Source organism: Sabethes cyaneus, chromosome 3, assembly GCF_943734655.1.
Source record: "Sabethes cyaneus chromosome 3, idSabCyanKW18_F2, whole genome shotgun sequence".
Taxonomy (NCBI): Eukaryota; Metazoa; Arthropoda; class Insecta; order Diptera; family Culicidae; genus Sabethes; species Sabethes cyaneus.
In genome coordinates this window covers 55,406,531-55,426,906 of record NC_071355.1, presented here as the reverse complement: position 1 = coordinate 55,426,906, position 20,376 = coordinate 55,406,531, and positions in this window count along the sequence as shown.

The following is a 20,376-nucleotide window of genomic DNA, read 5'->3' as shown; positions in this document are numbered from 1 at the left end:
GACCACCAAAAACTTTCTGCAGCCCCCCGCAGAAATCAGCTCTGTCTAAGTTGATTTGTTTTCTTAGGTCTACCTCTATTACTTTCCTTCAGTTGGGTCCGAACGAGCGACAACGAGTGAGGAGAGGATCACCCCGAGGATCGAAATGGTACTTTTCATGAAAAGGTTTTCCGTGAAATGGGACATTCCGCGTAAGGTTTTTCGCGAAATGGTATTCAGCGAAATGTTATACAATCACGGCGAGTGCTTAAGTGCTATCCGCTTAACAGGGGGATTGTTTTCTACTTTATTGTTAGGAAAAATTGAAAATTTGTTAATTAAACTACCCATGCTCTCATAGTGACGTAACTGCCAAAATGAGTTATCTTAGGTTGAGCTCCTCAGAAACTTGCTAAATTCGAGATTGTGACAGATTCACGATTTATGTACAACACATTTTAATTTGTAGCAATACGAAGTTTGCCGGGTCAGCTAGTAGCATATAACACTCTACGTTGAGCCCTTTTGTGATGTTAACAAAGTGTCAGGGAGACCTCAAACATCAGTTATACCTGACGAGACAGGCAATGTCGCCCACTTAAAAACAGGTGGAGTCCCAAGCATAGCCGTCACGCCTTTGCCCGCAGGCGGAGGCGTTCCGGCCCTGCGCAGACTCCATGAACTGGCTCTAAGATCTCTCTGCGAAAGGCCGGAATGCCATATTTGAAATATAATGATGACGACGATGATGATGATAATGATGATGATGAGAAGAAAAATGATAGATTGAATTTGTAAATGTGCTTTGGACTATTTGTACTACTTGAGTTAGACTAATCACATGTTTTTATTCTTGACCTTGAAATGCGGTCATACTTGAGTTGTAAAATGTAGTATAGTGAAGTGGAGGATTCGTCAGCCCCGCCAGACACCGGTCATCAACCGCGCGCCCTCTTTTTTTTCTAACACAGACAACGACAAATGAACTAATAGGAAAGACAAATTTCGGAGCATTGGCGGTTATCAACTTATCAGGGCAAATTGAATCTTTCATTCCCCCAGCATTTATGCACTGTCCCAAGATACAAAGTAAATTGAGCGCAGTACAACCCGGACGTTCGCGGTAGTCAATAGAAGTTTTAGAGCTTATAAAGCTTTATAGAGACGCACCCGCCTTCCTGCCCTCGAGACCAAAGAGCTAGTGCAGTAAAGCTGTGGGCTTAAACGTCTCTCTAATACTCAACCTCTCCCTATCGACAGACCCCGTGGCCGGCTATCAGAGCACAGGTCAGCCACGGGGTCAGTGCAAAAATCCTACTGACTATTTAGCAGCACCGCCCAGCCGAGACTCGAACACACGACACGAATTGATCTAATTTTCCTATCTGCTACCAAAGCACTTCTATTATTATACCCGTAATCATTGTAGAGTGGTCCTTCGGCATCCAACAGGATCTGGTATCCCGCTTACATCCCCTTACTAGCCCTAAGCCTCCGATCGACCCAACCAATCCGACATTTTTCGGACATATTTGTGACAGCTGTGATAAATAGGGATGAATCCCAAAAACATTCATCTATTAATTATCAGAGATCCCCATACTGGCCTTATTCTTAAACGGAATAAAAGCACTTTCTGAACAACGCAACAATCGCATTTGGTAAATTTTTACCCCGAGTTCCACTTGAAATCACAAAAGTATTTTGACATGTACCCACATTCAGAAGTAAACGTGACCGCTGTTCATTTACTGATTAGTTAAAAAGTCCTACACCACGACAAGGTTCAGTTTTATCGTAGGGAAGCATTATTTCATAAAGATCTTGCTACATATTTCTTTACGTTACATCTTCCAGATACTTAAAAATGAGTATCCTGCATCCGAGAATATATTTTTCGCTTTTGTGTTTATCATTTTCAATGACTCTTAGGACTACTCAGAAAAGGTAATATTTCGAAAAAGTTAATCGACCCATTCACCAATCGATTAACTTTTCCTAGGGTCCACTTTATTTCAAAATTTCTTAAGACTTAGAACTTGGGCTTTCCAACATTTCCTTAGAATTTTGCACCGTGCGTCATAGAAAATGATGTGGAAAGCTTGTTTTTCCTGAATTACTGAGAAAATTTTATTGCATTTTCATAAAAAAAAATTGTTCTGCAATGCTTGGTTTTTAAACTATAAACTTTCGAAATGAGCTGTGTTCGAAAAAATCGAAAAATTTCTAGTGGAGTTTTCTGGGAAAATAGGACAACATATTGTTTTCATTAAAAAGTTAACATGCTATGCTCGTAAGCAAAATTTCATGAAAATCTGAGACTCTTCGGCCCAAACCTATACGATAATTTTGAAAAATTCGATGAAACTATTGAGTTATCTTTCATATTGGACCATAAGCGTGAATATCGGTTACCTATGGCATTACCGAGAAGATGAAGTGCTATAATTACATAACTTTTAAAATTAGTTCGTTGAAATTAAATTTTGAGGGATCATAAGGCACGAACCGATGCTGCAAAACGTTCAGTTTTAAGACCCACAGATATTTGCTAATTTTTCAAAAATAAATCGATTCGTTGGACTTGTTTTGGAGTCTTCAACAGAAAGTGTATTATTGCTAGCGAAATTATTGTCTTTCCTCAATACTGAGGAAGTGAAAGGAAAGTAGTTTTAAACATAGAAAGCAAGTCCTAGTCATCGTTTCCACTGCGGTCAGTTTTACGATCAAAACTGCTCCGGACTTTTCCGGACTTTCAACGAAAGACCTGGTCCGGTCCGGTTCCGGAACGCTTCGTTCCGGTTCCGGTCCGATAAAAAATCGGACTCAAAAATTTCGTTCCGATCGGACTTCGGACCGGGTATCGGACCGGACTTTCCGGACTTTACCCGGTCCGATGTCGATCACTAGTTTGGCGCGCCGCAGAAATTGCTTTCTCCGTCGCCATACTTCTTTGCCTGGGCGCTATTCATGTGTTCATTGAAGTGCTGCTTCTACCTGTCGCTGTCGGTCACCTTACGAACGTTCGTCAAAATACTGCCATCTTATCCCGACAGATTTCAGTTCGCGACACAAAACTTTTGCGGGATCCGTTCAGTTTCAGATAGAACTTCTGAATTTACTGAGAACGGTGATTCATTAGTCTTCGACAGGGGTTTCATCCAGCTCGTCCACTTTCGACACCGCAACTTCGACTAAACGCGCGTAGCTTACGGCAATGTCTGGCTGCTTTAGCCGACGCTTGCATTGGTACCGAATGGGGTTCACAACAGAGAGTTGTGGGTGCATCTTAACCATCACTAGGTAGTGGTCTTCATCAACATAAGCGTGGTGGAGCGTTCAGTGAGAAGAATGGTAGACTGAATGAAACTGCGAAACTTCGATAAGCGGCTAAAAATATATTGCGTAGTTCAATTGGTAAGTGGGACTCTAACCCACACTCTCTCGATTAGCGCCCGAGTGATTTGACAATTAGACTATCACCACACGACACCCTATATTACATAGTCTCACATCTAGTTTCCGACCCTCCAGTCTAACCATTCGTACGCACACATACTAGATGTAATACTATCTAATATAGGCTGTCGTGTGGTGATAGTCTAATTGTCAAAACACCCAGGCGCCAACCGAGACAGTGTGGGTTAGAGTCCCACTTACCAATTGAACTATGCAATATATTTTTGACCTCATATCGAAGTTTCGCAGTTTCATCCAATATTGCATTCTTCTCACCAAACGCACCTCCACTTTAATAAAATAGTTTACGTTGGACCGCGACAAAGTCAAAGACAAGTAACACAGAAAAACATTAGCGCTTCGATAAGATCTGACGTCTACGCAGGACAGTCGATCAAAACGCGGTCAATCTGTGATTCTGGCTGATTTGGCAACCCGGGGGTGTACTTGCATAGGAGTCTATGCTGGAAGAAGCCACTATGTACGGCCAAGTTAGTGACACAGTTGATAAGTCTTAGGCCCAGTTCGTTGGTCAGCGGGCGTGCGCTGAATCCTCCAATCCCCGCACCATGTATTTCTCCTTCTGGCCCACATGAGTATTAAAATCCCTGGTGACGATGTTGATTTCACACTCTAACTGTGCTTAGAATTCCGTCTGTGCTCCGTCAGAAGTCGTTCTCGATACTTCTGAGGTGAGGGCCGGGCACGTCAATGACGCTTATGTTGACGAACCGGCCCTTAATTTAACCTGCATATTCGAAGACTGATTGGCTACCGCCCAATTACCCGTTTTCACATCGCGCCCATCGCTATGAGAGTTGTACCTAGTTCGTGTGTTGTGCCGCAGCTCTGGTAGATGGTATGTCCATCTCTGAACGTACGTATCGCTGAGTTCTTCCAGCACACCTTCCGCAGCGCTACGACGTCGATCTTACGACGCTTCAATACTTTGGAGTGTACTTAAGAGCTCCCTTGGCGGTGAGATTTCGCCAGTTCCACGTCCCGAATCTGAGATCCATAGTCTTTTATCGTCGCTTGGGTCTATAGAGATTATTCCAATCCGAATTTATGTTTTCCTCATTCATTGCTTACTAGTTTTTTTATGTTAGCGGCTTGTAAGGCCTGCGGCACGAATCCCCTGTCTCGCCGGAGGACCAACGAAGCTCAAAAGAGCCCTGCTTTCCAGTCAGCATACGACCTTGGCTTTCACCGAGGTAGGTTATACGATCTCTTCCAAGGTTGCCCATATTCCGGCCGGTACCGCGAGGAGGTAACGATAGAAGTTATTTAACTGGATAGGTTGTGAACCACAGTGTAGTCTGTTTAATGTTATGTATTTTACAGGTGCCTATGACACCGGCGGTATGCTGATGCGGTATGAGGAAGATTTTTCTTCGACAATCAGACTGCAGCCTCCCAGAGACCACCGAAATGAGATCCTCCGGGAGGTATGAATTTCCATTTTATTCCCCCGTCAGCACACTCTTTGACAGCTATTTGCTGATGTTCCTTGGTCTTTAGGTTTATGAGCAGCTCTTTTATGTAGTTTCTAACTGCAACAAAGTTAGTGTCATTGTCGGGCCACAACGTAGGATATTTACTCCGACGCGATGAGAATTTCACCAAAACCTGAATAAACCGTATTGTTGAAAGATTGTAGCCGGCTGGAAAGCCGCTAGGTGTTTCCGTCTCCTAAATGCTTTCAAAACGTGCTAAACGAGTAACTTCACCACCACCTGTAATGAGAACCGCTCGTCAGGTAGAATTTGCCCAGCATGAAACCTGATCTCGGGGTTTCTGATTTGAACATAGTCCCGAAACGGCGAGGGAGCTTTTAAAGGCCGAAAGGATTACTTCGTTTGACGTAAGATGGAGCCACTGCTCTGCTCAGCGATTACAACAGCCGTCTTACCATCTCTAAAGAGTATGTTCTCATCACAGGTCGATCGCACTCAACCAGTATCTCTCTTTCACTTCAGCGCAGCTTGGGGGCACAAATTCCCGATAACCCATCGGAGTAAAAGAATATCAAAGAGAAATTTAAACAAAACAAATTCTTCCGGATAAGATTAACTGATTGGGAAACGCTTTTTCTTATTTACCGGTTATAGCTGCATTTAATTCTTGGAATGGTTAGTGATTGTACACCATGTAGATCGATCACGTGTGATGTACCCTTTCCTCTCTATTGGTTTGCTTTCTACTATGCTCCTACTATGCGATCAAATCATGCACACGCAGTAAATGCTCTCGCGTGGTAATAAAGCAAGAAGGTGTGTGTGAGTGAGTGATTAAGTTCGCAGATAAAGTAGTTCGCTGCGGGTTTTTCTTCCCAAGCAACCAAAAGTTCGAACGTTACTTTAGGAACGAACTTGTAAGTTCATACTTGGTTAAGATTTAGTTCCGCAGGGTTTTCTTGCTGAATAATAAGACGCTGCATTTGTAAACCGAACTCAATAAAGTAACGTTAATATGTGTAACAACTTAAAAGTTCTACATATAGCTTGAAAGTTCAACATGCAACTTGAAAGTAACCAAGAGTTCGGATAATGACGTCTAAGGAAGTTTAACAAGCTTTATGTCTATAGATCTATAGCTTGCTAAGCAGGTTCACTTGCAAGTAATTAACCAAACTTTAAAGTTGCTTTAAGTTCGCTGCATTTTTGTAAAATTATTAAAGTTTTTTGTTTGAGCTGAACCGTATTCTATATAGCGACTTCAGTGAACTTTTTGCAAACTGTCTAGTTCTGTTGGAAATTGCTTTGCATTCCTTTGGTAGTGTAATCATCAAATGAAATACGAAATTGAAAGTACGGTTAATTACTTAAAAATTAAGCTGAATAGAATTCTAGTCAGGATCATTTCGTTGGATGATTAAGACAAAAATTCCCTTTTTATCGAAACTTTTGGTTACTTGGGTTAGCTGGTAGCAGTTGCAAAGCTCCAATATCGTGAATGCCGTCCAAAAATGGTGATGGTGCGTCAATTGTGCGCGTTGGCGGAAAAGCCTCGTCAGCAATGGCGTTCCTCGCCGCGACAAAAATTGCACCGATAACCGAAAAATAGTGCTGGACAATGGCTGAACAAAAAATCGACAATAGTATAGCTCGGTAGCGCAAAATAGTGTTACGCTGGTTGGCGTCAAAAACGTGAATCGCCGCAATTGCCGACTTTCCGTGTAACAGGCGATAACTTCGAATCCGACGAGGGTCAGCAACGTTGGGTTGCAGGTCATTTACCGGTTGAATGATAATTTCAGCTTTTCGATTACACACATAATCAACTATCACTCTTACCTTCTCGGTTCACTCGTTCTCAAACATTTTTATAACGTATTGTTTTCCACGAAACTTATTTATAATTTTAGAACAATTTTTTTCAGAAAATTGTCCTAAAGAGCATGCAAGTAACACTTGCAACTTGGGACGGAAACCTGATCACAGACGAGCACGAGATGATCGACAGGTGGAAGTAATTCTTCGATCTCAGTGGCGATATACCAGAACCTAGGAATGACTACAAACTATAACAGCGCGCCGGCTTCCGTTCTCGAAGAAATCCGGCGAGAAGAATAATAGAGCCGCCGGAAAGGACCGACTTCTGGCAAAAGACTACAAAAATGGCAAAGAACCACTAGCAACGGTACTTCACTGGATAATTTCAAGAGGAGGATGGATTTGAGAGCAGGAGAAGGAACTGGATTGTTCCATCTATGAAAAGGGTGATCGGCTCGATAGCTGTAATAACCACGTCACCTACAAGGTATTCTACAAGGCAGTATTAAACGGGCTATATGGGGGGTGTTTACAATGGATCAAATTCATACTTTTTCACTATACGAAATACTCCTGAAATCCTGGGAGTACAACAGGCGTGTATCATATTTTCATGGATTTCAAAGCAGCGTATGATACATTCTAGCGCAAAGAGCTTTGGCAGATAATGCACAAGAACGGACAAACTGACGCGGCTGATTAAAGCTGGCCTGGAGCAAGTGATGTGCTACGTGCGTGTTTTAAGGACACTCTCCAGTTCCCTCGAATCGCTCAGAGAGTTGCGGCAAGACGATGGACTGTCCTGTATTCAATTTCGCTATTGAAGATGTAATCCAACGAGCGGGCATCGAAACGAGAGGAGCGATCTTCGGAAATAGTTACTAACTTCTAGCTATCCCAGATGACCTGACATCATTACTTAAAACTTTGGGACGGCAGAAGCAATACACGCCAGAGGAGGGTTGGTTACAAATCAATAGGTCAATGGCGCTATGCTGCTGACGACGACAACGACGACAAGAGTTTGTGAATCTATAAACAACAAAAATAAAATACAAATTCTGGTGGCCTATTTTTTCAGAAATCGATGAGGGGTAAAAACAAATTGTGATGTCTTGTTTGTTTGGGAGGATTTTTAATTTATACTGAAACTCATACACTCACTCAATGTAACGCATGACTCTCATGACATGACCTACAACGGTACTTGCGATTCAATGCTGATTAACTCATCATTGTTCGACATAATTAATTATTAATTTTTCCTATATTCCAATATAACTTCAAAAAATTGAATCCCCTTTTCAATCTAGATACTCAAAATGTGACAGTAGACATAAAACCGTTTGCAAACAACAATTGAAATGTGTTCAATTTGTTTAATCTGCATCAAATGAGTGCGCCAACAACTCGTGAACCCTAGAAACAGTAAACAATTAATCCACACTCGTTGACCGATCAGATGCAGTGCCGGATGTGCCGGCTGAAAACGTGACAGCAACCTGTAGCGGAGCGCATTTAGCGATTCACAATCCGTTTAATCTATTAATTGCACACAAACAACGGACCGTGCTGAAAATTCAATTGCAGGTCGACATCAGAAACAAAAGATCAATTTCAATGAATCGCATTTGTGCCAGGCCTGGGGTGGACGACAGTTTTCCTTGCAAGTTCCTACTACCCAAGCAATTGTGGAATATGAATCCTACTGAAAACTTTCAGAATAATTCACTCCTTATAATTTTTTGATAGCTATTGCCGTTCAACAAGTGCCACCCCAACCCTAGTGCTGATACGAAACGGGTGACCAGCACAAATCCGAGCGCATGCATCCGCCAACTGGCGTGGCTTAAGGCGGTAAGACAACCTGTGACAAGTAAGGCGTGGAATGGCTGCACGTAATCGCTCATTCCAAGAGCACAACGGGAATTAAAACAAAAATTATTCATTTAATTATCTGAAACCGGCCGGAATGGTTCCCTTCTGGTTTCCCTGCCGATTCATCAACCAACGCAACGAACCAACCAACCGACCAGCCAACCAGCATCAGCCAGCAGCAATGTCGGTCGGTCGGTCGATTGGCCGGAAAGCGGCGTTACCAATGGCCGTATCTATTAGCAGGATTCCCGGTAAGCAAAAGGTGAGAGCACATAAATCATCCGCAGATCGTCGAACCGAGTACGCAAATAATGAATAAATTTCATTTAAATTGTTTAAGTAAGACCGATGGCTAATGGGTGGAAAATAAATATGAAAAATGTGAATAATTGTTGATCTTGTACCGATGCGATGGACCAACAACGTAACGGCAAACGGAAACGTAAATGGATCGGTTCGTAATATTTATGATGGCGCGGAATAAATTGCTGTCGGTTTTAATCGCATGCGAAAGGTGAAGCACATTCGAAGTTTACATGGCGGAGATATTCGCTTACCGCGCGGTAAAATTTCGGATGGAATTCAGAGCCGGAGATATTTGGTACGAAAAAAAAACTTTTTTCAATCGTTCGAATAAATTTACGCTCCAGTAAATTCAGTATTGCGATATCCTGTCTATTCAGGTGTAACAGAATTTTGAGTTTCTTGAAAAAAATCCAATTCACTTTCAAAATATAGTAATAAAAAAATAATTTTATATTATTTTCTCTAAACAACTTTTTTATCTTGTTCTACTTTTTTCTCAAACAGACATCAGTTTAAACAAATTTTAGGCAGCATAATATAGAGGCATAATATAGAGAACATAAAACAAAACTAATCATAATTGAAATAATATGCAGAAAAAAATCAAGTCAAATTGATATTCAGTTAAGAAAGAGAACAGATTGACAATAAAAGAAATAAATTAACTACTGCAGTCGAAAATATTAAATAATACAACATTATTAAAGTAATACAACAATAATAAAACTTCATTCACAAAATATTAAACCAACACTGCCATAAAATATATACCCAACAGCAACGCTGAAAAATCTGTTGCAAAACTCAACTATCAATGTGTTCTCATGTTCAACAGTAGCTGGAATTTGGTCAGTCAAATTCAAGAGTCGGACAAATTCAGGAGTCGGACAAATTCAGGAGTCAGTCAAATTTAAGAGTCAGTAGAATTCAAGAGACAGTCAAATTCAAGAGATAGTCAAATTCAAGAGACAGTCAAAATCAAGGGACAGTCAAATTCAAGAGTCAGTCAAATTCAAGAAACAATCAGATTCAAGAGACATTCAAACTCAAGAGACATTCAAATTCAAGAGACAATCAAATTCAAGAGACAGTCAAATTCAAGAGACAGTGAAATTCAAGAGACAGTGAAATTCAAGAGACAGTGAAATTCAAAAGATAGTGAAACTCAAGAGAAAGTGAAATTCAAGAGACAGTCAAATTCAGGAGACAGTGAAATTCAAGAGACAATGAAATTCAAGAGATAGTGAAATTCAAGAGATAGTGAAATTCAAGAGACAGTGAAATTCAAGAGACAGTGAAATTCAAGAGACAGTGAAATTCAAGAGACAGTGAAATTCAAGAGACAGTGAAATTCAAGAGACAGTGAAATTCAAGAGACAGTGAAATTCAAGAGACAGTGAAATTCAAGAGACAGTGAAATTCAAGAGACAGTGAAATTCAAGAGATAGTAAAATTCAAGAGACAGTGAAATTCAAGAGACAGTGAAATTCAAGAGACAGTGAAATTCAAGAGACAGTGAAATTCAAGAGACAGTGAAATTCAAGAGACAGCTAAATTCAAGAGACAGTGAAATTCAAGAGACAGTGAAATTCAAGAGACAGTGAAATTCAAGAGACAGTGAAATTCAAGAGCCAAAGAGTGAAAGAGTGAAAGAGTCAAAGAGTCAAAGAGTCAAAGAGTCAAAGAGTCAAAGAGTCAAAGAGTCAAAGAGTCAAAGAGTCAAAGAGTCAAAGAGTCAAAGAGTCAAAGAGTCAAAGAGTCAAAGAGTCAAAGAGTCAAAGAGTCAAAGAGTCAAAGAGTCAAAGAGTCAAAGAGTCAAAGAGTCAAAGAGTCAAAGAGTCAAAGAGTCAAAGAGTCAAAGAGTCAAAGAGTCAAAGAGTCAAAGAGTCAAAGAGTCAAAGAGTCAAAGAGTCAAAGAGTCAAAGAGTCAAAGAGTCAAAGAGTCAAAGAGTCAAAGAGTCAAAGAGTCAAAGAGTCAAAGAGTCAAAGAGTCAAAGAGTCAAAGAGTCAAAGAATCAAAGAGTCAAAGAGTCAAAGAGTCAAAGAGTCAAAGAGTCAAAGAGTCAAAGAGTCAAAGAGTCAAAGAGTCAAAGAGTCAAAGAGTCAAAGAGTTAAAGAGTTAAAGAGTCAAAGAGTCAAAGAGTCAAAGAGTCAAAGAGTCAAAGAGTCAAAGAGTCAAAGAGTCAAAGAGTCAAAGAGTCAAAGAGTCAAAGAGTCAAAGAGTCAAAGAGTCAAAGAGTCAAAGAGTCAAAGAGTCAAAGAGTCAAAGAGTCAAAGAGTCAAAGAGTCAAAGAGTCAAAGAGTCAAAGAGTCAAAGAGTCAAAGAGTCAAAGAGTCAAAGAGTCAAAGAGTCAAAGAGTCAAAGAGTCAAAGAGTCAAAGAGTCAAAGAGTCAAAGAGTCAAAGAGTCAAAGAGTCAAAGAGTCAAAGAGTCAAAGAGTCAAAGAGTCAAAGAGTCAAAGAGTTAAAGAGTTAAAGAGTCAAAGAGTCAAAGAGTCAAAGAGTCAAAGAGTCAAAGAGTCAAAGAGTCAAAGAGTTAAAAAGTCAAAGAGTCAAAGAGTCAAAGAGTCAAAGAGTCAAAGAGTCAAAGAGTCAAAGAGTCAAAGAGTCAAAGAGTCAAAGAGTCAAAGAGTCAAAGAGTCAAAGAGTCAAAGAGTCAAAGAGTCAAAGAGTCAAAGAGTCAAAGAGTCAAAGAGTCAAAGAGTCAAAGAGTCAAAGAGTCAAAGAGTCAAAGAGTCAAAGAGTCAAAGAGTCAAAGAGTCAAAGAGTCAAAGAGTCAAAGAGTCAAAGAGTCAAAGAGTCAAAGAGTCAAAGAGTCAAAGAGTCAAAGAGTCAAAGAGTCATAGAGTCAAAGAGTCAAAGAGTCAAAGAGTCAAAGAGTCAAAGAGTCAAAGAGTCAAAGAGTCAAAGAGTCAAAGAGTCAAAGAGTCAAAGAGTCAAAGAGTCAAAGAGTCAAGGAGTCAAGGAGTCAAAGAGTCAAAGGGTCAAAGAGCCAAAGAGTCAAAAAGTCAAGGAGTCAAAGAAGAGTTAAACGAGACCCAAATAAGAGCCAAATCACAGTCAGAAAACACTAATAAATCAAAGTAGAGTCGACGAAGAGTCAAAGAAGACTCAAAGAAGAGTCATAAAACAGTCCAACAAAAGTCAAAATAAACGCACAGAATAATAGAAATACAACCAAAGAAGAGTTAAAAAAGCGAAAAAGGGGTCGAACAGAAATCACAGAAGAGACAAAAAAAATCATACAAGAGTCAAAGAACAGTCAATAAAGAGTAAATGAAGAATCAAAGTACAGTTAAAGAATTGTTAGAGAAAAGTGTGTCAAAGTGTCTGTTAGAAATTTTGCCAAAGACTTAGTCAAAGAGTCAATCAGAGAGTCGAAGAGTCGAAGAGTCAAAGAGCCAAAGAGACAAAGAGTCATAGAAGAGTAATAAAGTCAAACAAGAAATAAAGACTCAAGACAAAGTCAAAAACGGGTCAAAACAGAGTCAAAAAACATTCAAAGTAGAAGCAACGAACAATGAAAAACAGTCAAAATAGAATAAAAAAGCGTCAAAAAGGAGTTCTTGCTTGATCGAAGTAGATTGAAAAAAGGCTCAAAGAATAGCCCATGGAGAGTGAAATAAGAATCACAGTATAGTCAAAGAACAGTCAGAGAAAAGTCAAACGGGAAAAAAGACAGGTAAAAAAGAGCCAGAATAGAGTTGAAACAGTAAAATAATAGCAAAGGAAAGACCAAGAAAAGTCAAAGAATAATCAAACAAGAATAAAAGTAATTATAAAAACCAAAGAATGGTCAAAAAAGAGTCAAAATGGCCAAAGAGTCAAAGAAGAGCCAATTGGGCGTCGAAGAAGATTCAAAAAGGAATCGTTGATGAGTCAAAAAAAAGACAAAGAACAGCCAAATAACAGTCAAAACAGAGAACAGAAAAAGAGCTAAAGAAGAATCAAAAAAGACCTAAGAAAAGTCAACGAAAAATCTAGAAAGAATCAAAGAAGAGGATTAGGAAGGAATATAAAGAAGAGTCATATAAGGATCGAAGAAGAGTCAAAACAGTCAGTCAAAGAACAGTTAAAAGAAGAGTCACGAGAACTCAAACAGAAGAGCTAAAATGTCAAAGAAGAATCAACGAAAAGTTAAAAAAAATCAAAGTAGAATCAAACAAAATTATTAGAAAAGTCCAAAATGAAACGAAAAAGTGCTCAATATGAAATGTCATAGAGGAGTCACAAACAGTCAAACAATAGTAGTAAAAGAAGATATAAGCAAAAAGAAGATATAAGCAAAATTCAAAAAAGGATCGAACAAGATTAAGGAAAAATCAAAGAAGAGTCAAAGCACAGTCAAAAAGTAGTCAAAAAACAGTTTAAAACCAGTAAAAGTAGACTCAAAAAAGAGTCAAAGAAAATCCTAAGAAAAGTCAGAGAAGAGATATAAAAGAATCAAAGAAGAAACAATGATGCGTCATAGAAGAGTCATAGAAGAGTCAAAGAACAGTCCAAGAAGAGTTAAAAAAGAGCCGCAGAAGAGTCAAGCAAGAGTCAAAGCAGAGTCTAAAAACAGTCAAAGAAGAGACACAAAAAATTAAAAAAAAATAAAGAAACGTCAAAGAAGAGTCAAAAAACAGTCAAAGAAGAATCATTGAAGCGTCGAAGAAGATTCAAAAAAGAGTCAAAGAAGAGTATAAGAAGAGTCAAGGAAAAGTTAAAGTTGAAGAGGTAATTGTTAATTGTCAAATAATTGTCGAATAAGAATTAAAAAGAAGTTATAAAGGAGGCGAAGAACAGTTAGATCATTGAAAATTATTTTTAAAGTGAGTAAAATCAATTGTCTGTGAGCTCAGCAGCCTAAAGAACTGGAAAAATGAGTGTACGGAACGCTTCTAACACGAAACAGAAATGAAAATTCGAGCAATCGAATTTCCGAAAATCGGCAAAATAAATCTTTCGATTTCGCAGATTTTTGCATGGAAAATTATAACGTAATCTCTTTGTTTTTTTCGACCAACCTCCCCTTCCCCCCTTTTCAGTTGCCCAACACGGGAAGGACAAAAACTTTATAAAATATTTGTAATGGCCTTAATAAGAGCCAAAGAAGACAGAATATTCAAAGAAAGAAATAGAGACAAGGAAGAATCAAACGAAGAGTCAATGTAGAACCAAAATAGCGCCAAAGAAGAGTCGAATCGAAGAAGAATCTTTAAAAAAATCTAATATGTGGCACCAAAGAATCAAAGAAGAAAGAAAGGTCAAGGAACAGTTAAAGAAAAGCCTACAAAGAGTGAAAGAGGGGTCTTAAAAGACTCACGAAAAATTTAAAGAAGCTTTAAAAAAAGCTTCAAAAAGGAATCAAAAAAGTAGGAAAAAAGGGTCAAATAATTCCTCAAAACAGGGTTGAACAAGAATTAAAAGGATTCAAAGCTAAATCTATGAAAAGTCATAGCAAAAAGATACAAAAAAGAGTAAAAAAAGAATCATAAAAAATTCAACGACAAGTTAAAGAAGAATCAGAGTTAAACAGACTAAGAGGCTAGTATTAAAGAGTCAAAGCAACAAATAAATATTACGATGATTAAAGTACCTCTTGCAAAATAATGAATGTTTTAATCTTTCGAACATGAATATTTACTCATGATTGAAATAATTGACCATGAAGTGGAATTTTCCTTACCATCAAAGCACACTTATCAGCAGCCTTTTTCGTGGCAGGTTCCCGTCGCTGCCGGTGTATGGTTGAAGAAGTTTCAATTAATTACTGGCTTATCAAGTGTTTATAACAGACTCCTTTTTTTTTTGCTCCGCACAACAACCGCAGCAATAATCGGTTGTTCGTTCATTTGCCCAGCCATTCTCGCGGAGCGCAATCAGCGACCATCGGAAAAATTTCTTGATGGTGCAATTATTATTTGTTTTCCAACTGCTCTGATTGCACCATCAACAACAGGGAAGCGTAATACCCCCGACCGACCGATAGACTAATTAAGCAACCAGAGAAATGAATCAAAACTCGAACATCCGAAACGGAATTTATGGTGTGCAAGGTACGATAACAACACGAATGCCCCATCATCCCCTCGTTGAGCTTCTATAATAATACTTCAAAAGTATTTTTCACATTGAATTTACTACTTGTAATTAATTTGCGGAGCTTCGGTTTACAGTGGACAGGTCAACGCATCGCACTCGACGGGCATGCAATTTTGCCGGTATGATATTAATAACGATCGGTCAGATAAAAACTGCGTTCCCGATAATAAATCGCACTGAATGAAGTGTTTATTTACCACACTGCACCGCTACCTGAGGGATGGTTAGCTTCCCGAAGGATTTATTTATTCTGGCTACATGAAAAGCTTACACGGACCGTTACTGGTATGGTATGGTATTGCATTTCGTGCACCAACGCTCTCGCCGGTGCGATTAAATAGCATTCGACATAACGGATCTATGGATACACTAACGGGTGGATTCCTGTGATTACGTTTTTTTTTTTTTTTTCATTAAAACCAATGATGATAGTTTTCAAAGGTTTTTAAAATCTATATCGCTCTTCGATTTTCGAATGCAAATGCTAATCGGATCAATAGGCATTCATTTCCGCGTGACATGCTAAAATAAGCGGAAAAAATCATGAGAGTTTTTATGACGTGGGTTGCTACATCACCAGTGAGTGTGATGTTTTCATTGTTTGAAAAAAAAACCTTTTAATTATTTAAATCGAAAAAAAACCACTTCCGCAGGTCATTACCATTGTTATTGAGTAAAAACCGTACTTTTACAACGGATGGTCACACTAAAATATGCGCTGTAACACTTCGATGGCATATGTCATTTTGAAATTGTTGAATTGGCTAGCTGTCAACACCTCAAGGACAATTTGTTTACAGTGTGTGCGCATAAACTTATCATCTGATAGTCCTGTTCATTAATTCAGTCTATACAACATCATGAAAGTGGCTGTGGTCTCACCTGCTATTCGGAAAACCATGTTCAAGCCTTATCCCCACAGCTCATCTCGTTTGATTGAATCACATGTCGCCTTGAAGTCTACAAACAGATGAGTTGTACTCCCAGAACTTGTCTAATAACTGACGCAAGGTAAACATCTGATCTGTCGTGGAGTGACCCTCTTGACAATAAGTTTGGTCTAACCATATTGCTTGCATTTGTTTCATTTGGTGAATGTCAAATGCAGTATTATAATATGGACATTGCAAAGTAATATTGCACTTCCTAGGCCCATGAAAAGCATTACTCGCATAAAGCAAAACACATTAACGGTGGCCTGTTAGTGCCTCATTTCAGTAAAGGTCCACGAAATTCATTACGCCGTCATTTTTGCCATGTCGAGTAGCAGCTAGCGAACGATATAGGTACCAATTTACAGATCGTCAACGTGAACGTCATCGGAAGTTTATTAACCAGCAGCGGCGCACGTCAACAGCCGTGTCGGCTCGCGGAACAGTCAGTCATCGGGTGACGACCACTTGCAGAAACCGTAAACAGGACCGTAAAATGTGTGTTTCTCAATGCAAAATCGGACACAGCTGGGTGTTCGCGTGCCACAGGCGAGTCACAGGATTCAGCAGGCAGCCATCTGTGCCAGAGGCGGTGTACCTTACCAACCTGGCGCATGTACGTACATCAGGCCGGTAGTAAATCCCGCTGACAGTTCATTTCATGCCATTTGATTGTGTCTCTATATAATTCCGCAGCACTGGAAGCTTCCGCTAGATCCATCTGGTGAGTGCATATTAAACGTTTGATGGCAAAGGGCTGCACTCGCTTCGTAGGTTGCAGGAGCTCTGGCTCAATAAATTCCTGAAATAATGCTCTGCTTTTTCATGACAAAATAATTAGACGATGTGTAAATTAATAATTCAATTACAGAAGGTTGTAATTAAGTTCGTAAAACTCCTCCATACCAAAACTCTGCCGGTTTAGCTCTTCACGGTACTACATCGTTTCGGTGGTTATTGCTTTTCAGTACGCAGTAGTAATGAGTTTTTTATGTGTCATAACTCTGTTTCGAAGCTTTCAGCTAAATTTTGCGATTTTACTGTTTCCTATGTTTGCTTGTTTTGAGCATTGCTACATCATTCTAGTACTCAAACTCGTGTAAATTTCTACAATGATTTGGATGAACCAATCGATGAGAAAAGTATCAAACTGAAAACGAGCTCTAAACATAGTGACTTCGGTAAAACATCCTAACTGCAATTCCAGAGAGTGAAATTGAAGTTTCCAACCGGCAAGTGTGTACCTCGGTAACAGGATAGTGTTATTCCCTATGCTTCATGCCCAATTGACAGACCAATAGTGACGGTGATTTGTTACTGGCCCCGGTTTCCTTTCCAAGTTCTCACAGTTTCGATGGTGTACACGTGCAGACGGATTCTAAATCGACCGATGGATGTTGCTATGATCTGTTGCAAATGATGTCCCATCCCTTGTCGATGTGCTCTCCTGTTGGCAGCTCTGATTTCGGTACCAATATCCGATCCTCCTGAGGAGAAAGCTACCGTGCAGCTTGAGTTCGAACGAAAGCGAAACAATCCGAAATAATGCTCACAGCAGAAGGTACCACTTGATGCAGTATGCACCCAGTATTGCATCAATGCATCCTCGTGTCCTAGCTGTATGCGTTTCAACTTACCAGCTGATTGCATCTTTGAGTGTTTGGAATGTTTTCCGATCAATGCCATCGGTAATATGTTTCGCACTCGACGGTTACGCTTGACAAGCGAGGTGAACTGCTTTGCATGATTGAAAAACCGTTGACTTCATCCGGAGGGAGCCACCTCTAGGAAGAAAGTTCCGTTTTATTTTCTCGAAGTTGGTTCTACACTGTTAAATATTCTCATCCTTTTTCCTCATGAACTAGTTAAAGCACAAACCCCAGACTCTGAGGGGTTTAAAATTATTTAAGTTTGGCGTCTATCGCTGCGCAATTTGGATACGATGTTTCATAAATTCAAACCACTGATCTGAAGTTACCAATGGACACTAAGTAAAATCACGTTTTGTTGTAAGCTTCTCCGGTCATTCATCCTGTTTAGTTTATATTCACAAGAGTAACAATCTGTCTTTAATGAGATGCCACACAAGTGCATGTACAAACCGGAAGCTGTATTGTTCGAACATAAGAAAATTGTTTGTGAACAACGCCATGTTTGATTTTGCCTTCCGGCACAGAAAACACAAGCACACTTGTGACGGAGGTCGGTGCAGTATTCTTTATCAAGCAGCTTTGCATTGTTAACGTAATTTTTAGTATACATTGTTGGCTTTTTTAGCGTTTTAAGCTGGAAATGATCATATAGAAATCGACTTGTCTTCGGAACTTAATTCAACTGTCTGTTAACGCTGTACTAGTTATTATCCATATGCATCCTAGCGATAAACAATCTTCAAAGTGTATTTTAACCTACTAAATAACTTTGTAGAACATTTGAAAGCAAAATTTCTGAGCAGAATTGATTCTAGAGTGGTTTCTTTAAACAAATCATTAAACTTCGCAACCAGTAAGAGATTTGATAGTTACTATATGCAGCAAAGCTGCTTATTTTAGCGTGTTCTACAATTTTTGTGAAGACTTTATTTTCTGGACACGTTTAAAAACAAAAATTTGTGTCACCCTATTAGGCGGATTCACGGCCACCCTAAAAGTGAAAAAAAGGGCTATACTTTATTAATTAACTACTCCAAAGAAACACCCGTTGAAAAATTACATATTTTTACTATATTATTCTGTTTTTGAGGTTTGGTCCCATTAAAGAGATGGTCATTGAAGTTTTCTTGAATAAATTTCATCAATCAATTTAAATATATTTTGACCAGCAGAACCAATCCTTATGAAATTTGGCAGATATATTTGCAGTGTTAAGATCTCTCGTTTAACTAAAATAATTGAAACTAGATAAATTGTCTTGGTTAAAATCGCTATAAATTATAGTAAATTTTAACGTGTAACTTTAACTGCTCAAAACTTTCAAACTAAAAGTCCAATCAAAAAACAACTCAATAATGATCTATCTAGCGGTATTACCTTTCAAATGAGACTAGCGCATAAATCGGTTCAGTCATATCTGAGCAACAGGCGATAGAAAATGAGCTGCACACACACACACACACACACACACACACACACACACACACACACACACACACACACACACACACACACACACACACACACACACACACACACACACACACACACACACACACACACACACACACACACACACACACACACACACACACACACACACACACACACACACACACACACACACACACACACACACACACATCGCTCAGTTCGTCAAGGTATATGTGACTCGGCCCTCCGGAAAAGGAAAGGAAAATTTTCGAGGTCGGCTATCGATTCACGGATTTTGAAGATACAATGTGAATTTTATTGTGCTCTTATGGCGGTTTTCATGATCAATTTTGGTCTTAAATGCCATCATAAGACTAATAAAACCCAAATTGTTACTTGGGTATGATTCTAGTTGCTTCCTGTGACAGGAAAACCGATTGATTAAAACTTTCCGAAAATCACTTTGCCTTCATGAATTTTTGTTCGTGAGCTAAAGCAAACTACTGGCACATGGCAATGTGGCTTCGCATAAAAACTGATTTCGGTGTTGAACTCCAATATTCTTCTTAATAGCAGCAATAAATCTGTTTAGTCAGGGTGTTACCGTTATAAAAGCTCTTTAAAACTAACAGTTTTATTGCGGTTTGACAAGCAACCATAATAAGATCAATTTTGATTGTTGCACCATATTATATGGTATGGTAAATTCATAAGAGACGACATGCAGCCAGTTAGTTTTAGCGTGGTAATACATATAAGCAACCGCAATAAATTTGCCTTATTAACAGTTTTATTATGATTTAAAGCTATTGAATTCCAATGTTCCAATACCTGGTTAATGGCTGGATAATGCGGAATATAGACCCCATAGTGGTCGTTAGCCTCTTTTCCAGCAACTCCGATCCCGACCTCCTCGTGGTACCAGACGGAATATGAGCAACCTTAGCGGAGATTGGGTAACCAACCTCGCTGGAAACTAAGGTCGAATACTAACTGGGAAGGGGGTATAGAGAGAGGAAATGAGAGAAGGTATGCAAGATCCGTGGCGGAAAGCGCCAGTTTTACCAGAACTGGAACGGGCTTTGTAGTGTTGGGCGGAATGCAGGATCGCGTGATAGATTGGAAGGCGATCAACGACAGAATGTGTGTATTGAGGATAAAGAGCCGTTGCTTCAATTATAGCATCATTAACATGCACTACCCGCACGAAGGTAGACCACGAAGCACTGCACTGCCCGCACGAAGGTAGAGAAAGAAGCGAGACTGGAGACAACGCACGATAGCTGCTCGTCACGGGACATCAAGATCGTCATCGGGGATATGAACGCCCAGGTCGCTAGGGAAGAAATGAATAGACCGGTGGATGGACCCCATA